The sequence below is a fragment of the Aotus nancymaae genome, unplaced genomic scaffold (genome assembly GCF_030222135.1).
Source record: "Aotus nancymaae isolate 86718 unplaced genomic scaffold, 86718_ANA_hifiasm-v0.15.2.pri h1tg000012l, whole genome shotgun sequence".
Classification (NCBI taxonomy): Eukaryota; Metazoa; Chordata; class Mammalia; order Primates; family Aotidae; genus Aotus; species Aotus nancymaae.
Genome location: NW_026988423.1, coordinates 48,859,509 through 48,867,811, shown reverse-complemented (window position 1 = coordinate 48,867,811; position 8,303 = coordinate 48,859,509).

Here is an 8,303-nt window from a genome sequence, read left to right as displayed (position 1 = left end):
TGGTTTGTTAAGATATTTTATCAAGCTGGGAAAGAAAAGCCATCTGCATTGTGCCAAGGAATCTAGGCGTGTCCCCACTCCAAATCCTGGCATTGAAGCCAGGTACAGCCAAGACGGGGACATATTCCCTGGAGCACTCTCCTGCTGAACCTTCCCTTCCCTGTGGGAACCCTCTGCAGACCTCCAGCCTTGAACAGTTTATCCTGGAGGCTTCCCCTGTGCTCACTGCCCAAGAGCATGGGGCTGGGGGAGTAAGGACCACAGGACCAGGAGACACCCCATCAACTCCAGGGTTGAGTCATTCATTCAGGTCACAGCTATTTGTGAATGGCTACTCTGGGGTTCACCAGAGGATAAGAGAGAAATGCAGAAAGAGAAGCACAGGTGCTTATCATGCTGGGATGATGGGTGAATGGCAGAGACATCTAATGGAGCTGGGGTGTGTCAGGAGAGAAGCGTAGCTAGGAGGTCTTCCTGGAGGAGAGATCTTGAAGCATAAGTAGGAGTTGGTGGGACAAAGAAGGAGGAGAAGGATGTCCTGGTCAGGGTGTAGGGGTGTGTGGGAAGAAGGGATGGAGAGGAAATAGAGAAAAGCATGGACTTGTGGCTGGGCGTGGTGGCTTACACCTGTAATCCCGGCACTTTGGGAGGCTGAGGCGGGTGGATCATTTGAGGTCAGGAGGTTGAGACCAGCCTGGCCAGCATGGTGAAACTCCATCTCCACTAACACAAAAAATTAGCCAGGCATGGTGGTGGGTGCCTATAATCCCAGATACTTGGGAGGCTGAGGCACAAGAATCGCTTGAACCCTGGAGGCGGAGCTTGCAGTGAGTCAAGATCATGCCACTGCACTCCAGCCTGAGCGACAGAGGGAGACTCCATCTTAAAAAAAAAAAAAAAAGCATGGGCTTGTCTTGGCTGAACCCACTGAGCCAGGAGGGTAGCAAGGGCCAGACCCCAGGGCCTTCAGAGCCAGGCTGAGGAGCTAGGACCATATTCTGCAGGCAATAGGGAGCCAGTGAAGGGTATTGAGCGGGGGAGGTCAGATTTGCATTTTGGAAAGATCTCTCTTGCAGCTTTTTAAAAATTATTTTTGAGACAGGGTCTGATTCTATCACCCAGGCTGGAGTGCGATGGTGTAATTATGCAACCTCACTGCAGCCTCTGCCTCTTAGGCTCAAGTGATTCTCCCACCTCAGCCTCCCAAGTAGCTGGCCACTACTACACACAGGCACATGCCACCATGCCCAGCTAATTTTTAATTTTTTTGTAGAGGCAGGATCTTACTAGGTTGCCCAAGTTTGTCTCTAACTCCTGGACTCAAGCAATCCTCCTGCCTTGGCCTCCCAAAGCTCTGGGATTGCAGGTGTGAGTCACCGTGCTCAGCTCTCTCTTGTAGCCTGATGCCCTCAGACCCCTGCCTTTTGGAGAAAGTTCTGCTCCTAGAGGATATCCCGGTCCACATGAACCAAGACAGACCTGTGCCGATCAGCCAGTAGCAGATGGGTTCAAATCACTTACTCTGTGTGCTTAAGTGACTTAACCTCTTCCTTATCTGTAAAATGGGGTTAATATAAATACCCCCACCTCAGGGTAAGGAGTAAAGGAATAACGTGTGTACAGTGCAGCACCTGCGTAGGTGATAAGTTCTATGCATTACATGTTAGCTTTTATCAGCCATTAACTACCCCAATCAGTCTAAAGCATTACAGGCATGAGTTAGACCAGGAGGAAATATAGATGCATATAAATCAGAACAGATCAGATTGATAATTACCATTTTAAATCAGTACAAACACTCATAGCCCAATCATGGTACTTTTCACAAATACAAACCCACATAGACCGGTAGAGACCAGTAGGGACGGGTAACAGGCCAGACATGGTGGCTTATACCTGTAATCCCAGCACTTTGGGAGGGTGAGGCAGGTGGATCACCTGAGGTCAGGAGTTCGAGACCAGGCTGGCTAACATGGCAAAACCCCTCTACTAAAAATACAAAAAGTAGCCAGGCGTGGTGGCGGGCACCTATGATCCCAGCTACTTGGGAGGCTGAGGCAGGAGAATCGCTTAAACCCGGGAGGCGGAGGTTGCAATGAGCCAAGATTACGCCACTGCACTCCAGCCTGGACGACAAACCGAGACTTTGTTTAAAATTAAAAAAAAAAAAAAAAAAAAGACGGGTAAGAAGACACTGCAGGAGGAGGTGGCGTAGGCAGCCAGCAGAGAGAGGTTAGCCCAGTGAGCTTCCTCCATGTCTCCTTGGCGTGTCTCTGGGGAGGCGCTGGTGCTGGCACGGCTGTTTGTTACCCAACCCTCCACAAGACGCGGTGGGGGGAGGGGAGCTGCTGAAAGCCTTGCTTTCAATTATTCAGCAGCAGGAGCTTCCTGCCGCCCCTGCTGGAGCTGGAGGAAAATCTTGGCCAGAGCCCCCAGGCTCTCCGGCTGGGGGTGGGAGGGCCGGTTCCTGGAGGGGCAGGCAGCCTGGCCTGCAAAAATGTGGGCACTACAGCTCTGTGTTCTAGCCACAGCCCCGGTAGTCCCTCTTCTACCCTCCGGTTTTCAGTCTAAGGCTGGGTCCAGCGGTGCCTGGGCAGGGCTCGGGCTGTCCCTTTTTCCTGCTGTCTCAGTCTGTGCTGGGGAAAGGAGGTGGCTGGGCTGGCAAAGTTTCCAAGGGCCAAGATGAGGTGCCCAGGGCCGGCAAGGCAGAGAGGGCAAGAAAGTCCTGGTGGCATGGCTGGCAATGTGTCCAGCCCCACGCTAGTCCCCGTCCAGCCCCACACGGCGTTCTGCTCCACCCAAGAACGCACTGACCCACGCTGTTCCTCATACCTGGAAGGTCCTTCCTCATCTACCCATCCTGCAAGACTGCTCAAGCATCACATCCTGCGTGAAGCCTTCCCTGACTGCCTGGAAGGACTTCCTGGGGGGACGTGCCTCTGCTGTTACCCTCTGGCTACTACTAGCAATCTAGCATGACTGTTTGCCTCCTGGCTGACCGAGGGCTGTCCAAGGGCAGAGACTAGGCTGATCCGCCTCCATCTCCCTAATGCCCAGTGCAGGGCTTGGAACAGAGCAGCCACCTGGGTCTGTTTGTTGAGACCCAGCCTGTGTTTGCACCGATAGGGAGCCCACTACTTGTTTTTACCAACACCATCTCTGGGAATTACAGAGGGAAAGGTCCTTGGTCACTGCTCTCACTACGCCTAGACCATGTGTATGCTGACGTTTACATGGGCCTCATGGTCATCTACTTTGTAAGCCTTGGAGTCCAGCCCTGTCTTTTTTTGTTTTTGAGACAGGGTCTGGCTGTGTTGCCCAGGCTGGAGTGCAGTGGTGTGATCTCGGCTTATTGCAACCTCCACCTTTTGGGTTCAAGCCATTCTCATGCTCAGCCTCCCAAGTAGCTGGGATTACAGGTGCATGCCACCACACCCGGCTAATTTTTTGTATTTTTAGTAGAGACGGGGTTTCACTATATTGGCCAGACTGGTCTTGAACTCCTGACTTCAAGTGATCCACCCGCCTTGCCCTCCCAGAGTGCTGGGATTACAGGTGTGAGCCACCACACCCAGCCCCAGCCCTGACTTTGAATAGATAGGAAGGATTTGCCTGGTCCAGGCTCCGCTCTTTGTTGGCTTTCATTTGAGTTCCTGGAGCAAAGGTTTGGGTGGCAATCGAGCAGGGTGCCCGGGGCATCCCCCCAGGTTTCTGCTGGGCTGGCTGAGATCAAAGGAGACAGCTGGGGGCCAGAGCATCACTGACAAGGGACAAGAGGGGACAAGGAGGCTTCTGCTGTCTGCTCCCTCCAGAGGAATCCACAGTACAGGTAATGCAGCCCCCGTGAGAACAGGTAACAATGCTCAGGTGAGATCAGAGCAAACTGAAGTAGCCCAGGGCAGGTCATACAGAGCCTTATAAATGGGACAGACCCAGCCAAGCCAGGGGCTCAGACTGGCTGATCAACAGAGGACAGTGGGGACACTGCACACCAGCATGATAGACCTCTGGAAGATATCAGAACAAGCAACGCTGGCTACTGAAAGCAATACAGGTTGGGCGTGGTGGCTTGCGCCTGTAATCCCAGCACTTTGGGAGGTCGAGGCGGGTGGATCACTTGAGGCCAGAAGTTCGAGATCAGCCTGGCCAACATGGCTGTCTACTAAAACTACAAAAATTAGCCAGGCATGGTGGTGGGTGCCTGTGACCCCAGCTACTCAGGAGGCTGAGGCAGGAGAATTGCTTGAACCTGGCAGGCGGAGGTTGCAGTGAGCGGAGATCACGCCACTGCACTCCAGCCTGGGCAACAAGAGCGAGACTCCGTCTCAAAAAAAGAAAATTAACCAGCTGTGATGGTGCATGCCTGTAGTCCCAGCTACTTGGGAGGCTGAGGCAGGAGAATCGCTTGAACCCAGGAAGTGGAGGTTGCACTGAGCCGAGATTTCACCATTGCACTCCAGCCTAAGCAACACAATGAGACCCTGCCTCAAAATAAGAAAGAAGGAAAGAAAAAAAAAAAAAGCAATACAGACCAGTTCAACCCAGCAGACAGATCTGTAAAGTCCAGAACTGATATGAAATAAACAAGTAGTGGTTTGGTCTCCTCTCCCCTGCATTCTAGTGGAAGAAAAGAATCCCTGCCTCACTCAGTCCTCCTGCTCTCTGTCAGGGCCCTCAGTGGCCTTGTGGGAGGCTGAAGCCTTTCCACCAGGAGCAGACAGCTTCCCTGGGGCTGCCTGAGTGAGAATGGAGATTGGGGGTGGAGGGAATGTTCTACAGAAACAGCTTCAGCTTAGCCCAAGAAAGAGCAGTCTTATGACTGAGCTGTCACTGATGTAAGGTGGCAGTGTCTGTGTCCCAGGAGGGTGCAAATCAGATGGCCTTGGGGAGACACGGAGGGAGAGCCACCTGTGTGTCAGAAGCCTATGCTCTCTGAGGACCCTCCCAAGCTGGCCTTGAACACTGACCCTGCAGTGAAATCGGAGAAGCTTATGTGCTTTCCCTGGTTTTCAGCACCTCCTTCTCCTTCCTCCAGGATCAGATCCCAACCCCGGCTTGGGCTCACACCTGGGAGCTAGGCAGAGGAAGTTGCAATGGGTTAGAAGCTGTATAACCAGATCCCTTTTTTTTTCCTGGGTCTCAGTTTCCCTCATTTGGACCAAGTGTCAGAAGCGTGGATACTACTAGCAGGGCTGGGGTGGTGTTAGTCTAAACTGCACCATTTCCTAAGCTCCTTGCTCTTTTGCAGATCTTGGTCAAAGAGAAACATTTCACGGGGTTCGAACCATGAGAAACATCCCGCCTAACCACCTGACCGCAAGGCGAACAAAGGCCCAACTGAAGAAACAGCCTGCCTCTTAATGATATTCTGCAGGGAGAAAGTGCAGGGAGTACCACATTCTGCCGGAACAAGGGCCAGACTGCCTCATCACTGGGACATCTTATCAATATCCTGCCGGGCAAGCCAGACTGCCCAGACTCCCCCCGCCCATACCTGTAAATTGCCCCAGGCTGTAAGCAGCGGTGAGCTCTGGCATTAGGCTGGTCCCCTACTTCTGTAGGTTTTATGCTGGACACAAAACCTGCATTTGGGGCCGGGTGCAGTGGCTCACGCCTGTAATCCCAGCACTTTGGGAGGCTGAGGAGGGTGGATCATCTGGGGTCAGCAGTTTGAGACCAGCCTGGCCAACATGGTGAAACCCCGTCTCTACTAGAAATATTAGCCTGGTGTGGTGGCGGGCGCCTGTAATCCCAGCTACTTGGGAAGCTGAGGCAGGAGAATCTCTTGAACCTGTGAGAAGGAGTTGGCAGTGAGCCGAGATTATGCCATTGCACTCCAGCCTGGGCGACAAGAGCAGAACTTTGTCTCAAACAAACAAACACCCTGCATTTGCTTTTGAGCTGCCCTCTTCCTGTGTGTGTGTCATTCTATAACCCTCAGCTTCCCTTCAAAACCTAACAGGTGGGGCTGGGCTCTGAGTCCCTGGCAGTGCAAGGCTGACAAGAATCAAAATTGGATGGTGATGTCCACCCCTGACCCTACCCGCTACCAAGGCCAGAGCTATCAGCAGGAAGGATGTGTGCTGGACAGACAGACAGTTGACCCCTTCCACCCGCTGGGGAGGGTGACAGGAGAAGCCAGGGGCAGCTGCCTCCACTGCCCATACAATCTCATTATGGAAAATTCCCTCTATTGACTCAGCTCCAATCAAGCTGGCTGCCCGGGGGCTTCCTCCCAGGTTTCTGCTGGGCTGGCTGAGATCAAAGAGAGCTGGGCTGGGGGCTGGAGCAGCACTGACTTTGCCATCGATCCAGATGCGCCTCTCGTTGCTAGGCAACAGCCTCCAGTCTCTCCCGTCCTTCCTCCCCCCGGGGGCTGCAGAATTGGACAGTTAAGGGGGAGAGAGGGAGAGACCCCACATTAGCTCTCCATGTCATCCCTTCTCAAGCTAGAAACCTCTGTCACCAACCTAGGAACCCCTCCTCCCTAGAAAGCAATCCCCCATCCAAGATGAGCACTAGACCCTCCCACCAAATGAAGCTCTTCCCTCCCCTCACATTTGTATGCACCTCCAGGGTACTGGAAATCCACCCCTCCTCTGCTCCATGTAAGCACTCTCTCAGGAAGACAGGCCAGGGACTCACCATTGAAGAAATCAAGGCCCAGAAAGGGGAAAGGACCCTCAGGAGTTCAGTGCAAAAGTCAAGATAAGACTGTAGGCTCCCTGTCCAGGGTTGGTGGCTCATGCCTGTAATCTCAGCACTTAGGGAGGCTGAGGTGGGAAGACCGCTTGAACCCAGGAGTTCAAGACCAGCCTGGGGCCAGGCATAGTGGATCACGCCTGTAATCCCAGCACTTTGGAAGGCTGAGGCTGGCGGATCACCTGAGGTCAGGCGTTCAAGACCAGCCTGGCCAACATGCTGAAACCTCATCTCTACTAAAAATACAAAAAATTAGCCGGTGTGGTGGCACATGCCTGTAGTTCCAGTTACTAGGGAGGCTGAGGCAGGAGAATCACTTGAACCCATGAGGCGGAGGTTGCAGTGAGCTGAGATTATGCCATTGCACTCCAGCCTGGGCAACAGAGCAAAACTCTGTCCCAAAGAAATAAAAAAAGACCAGCTGGGGCAACATAGCAAGACCTCGACTCTACCAAAAAGAATTAGCCAGGGTGGCGGTGCATGCTTGTAGTCTTAGCTACTCGGGAGACTGAGGTAGGAGGATCATTTGGGCCTAGAAGTTTGAGGTTGCAGTGAGCTATGATTACACTACTGCACCCCATCCTGGGCAACAGAGTCAGACCCTGTCTTTAAAAAAAAGGGGGGGGCTGGGTGCAGTGGCTCACACCTGTAATCCCAGCACTTTGGGAGGCCAAGGTGGGTGGATCACAAGGTCAGGAGTTCGAGACCAGCCTGGCCAAGATGGTGAAACCCCATCTCTACTAAAAATACAAAAATTAGCCGGGCGCGGTGGCAGACACCTGAAATCCTAGCTACTCGGGAGGCTGACGCAGGAGAATCGCTTGAACCCAGGAGACAGAGGTTGCAGTGAGCCAAGATCTTGCCACTGCACTCTAGCCTGGGTGACAGAGCAAGACTCCATCCCTGCAACCTCCCCCCGCCCCCACTACAAAAAAAAGAAAGACTGCAGGCTGCTAACTCCCAGCCCAGTATTGGACTAAATATGGGAGCCATTTAATCTTCAGAGAATGGCTCTAAAGACAAATGCACACTCCCATTTTTCAGTGGGTTGGCTTTTTTTTCCTCTTCCCAAAACGTAGGATGCATTTCATAGTAGTTTTTTTTGTTGTTGTTTCAAGTGCTATAATTTAAAACTGTTGGTTGTGTTTTAAAACAGGCATAAAAATGTACTGTGGGTTTTGGGGGCTGTAATTGACTAAATAATGCAAATCTGATCATTTTATCATAGTTTAATATTTTGCATATTTTATCTACCCTACACTGCTCATCTTTTCTGTTTTTTTTTTGTTTTTTGACTGAACATATGCACGTCATCCTAGCAGTTGTTATGTGGTGACCTACTTACTTCACGGCTTATTTAGAATTTTAAGGTCCCTCTCCCTCTGAGGTCTTTACAGCCCTTGGGGATAGAGGAAGGAAAGTCTCTTGGATGGGCACTGTGGCTCATGTCTGTAATCCCAGCACTTTGAAAGGCTGAGGTGAGAGGATCACTTGAGATCAAGAGTTCGAGACCAGCCTGGGCAACATAGCAAGACCCCATCTCTCTCTCTCTGTCTTTTTTTTTTTTTTTTTTTTACAAAAAGGAAAGTTTCTCAGTCTTC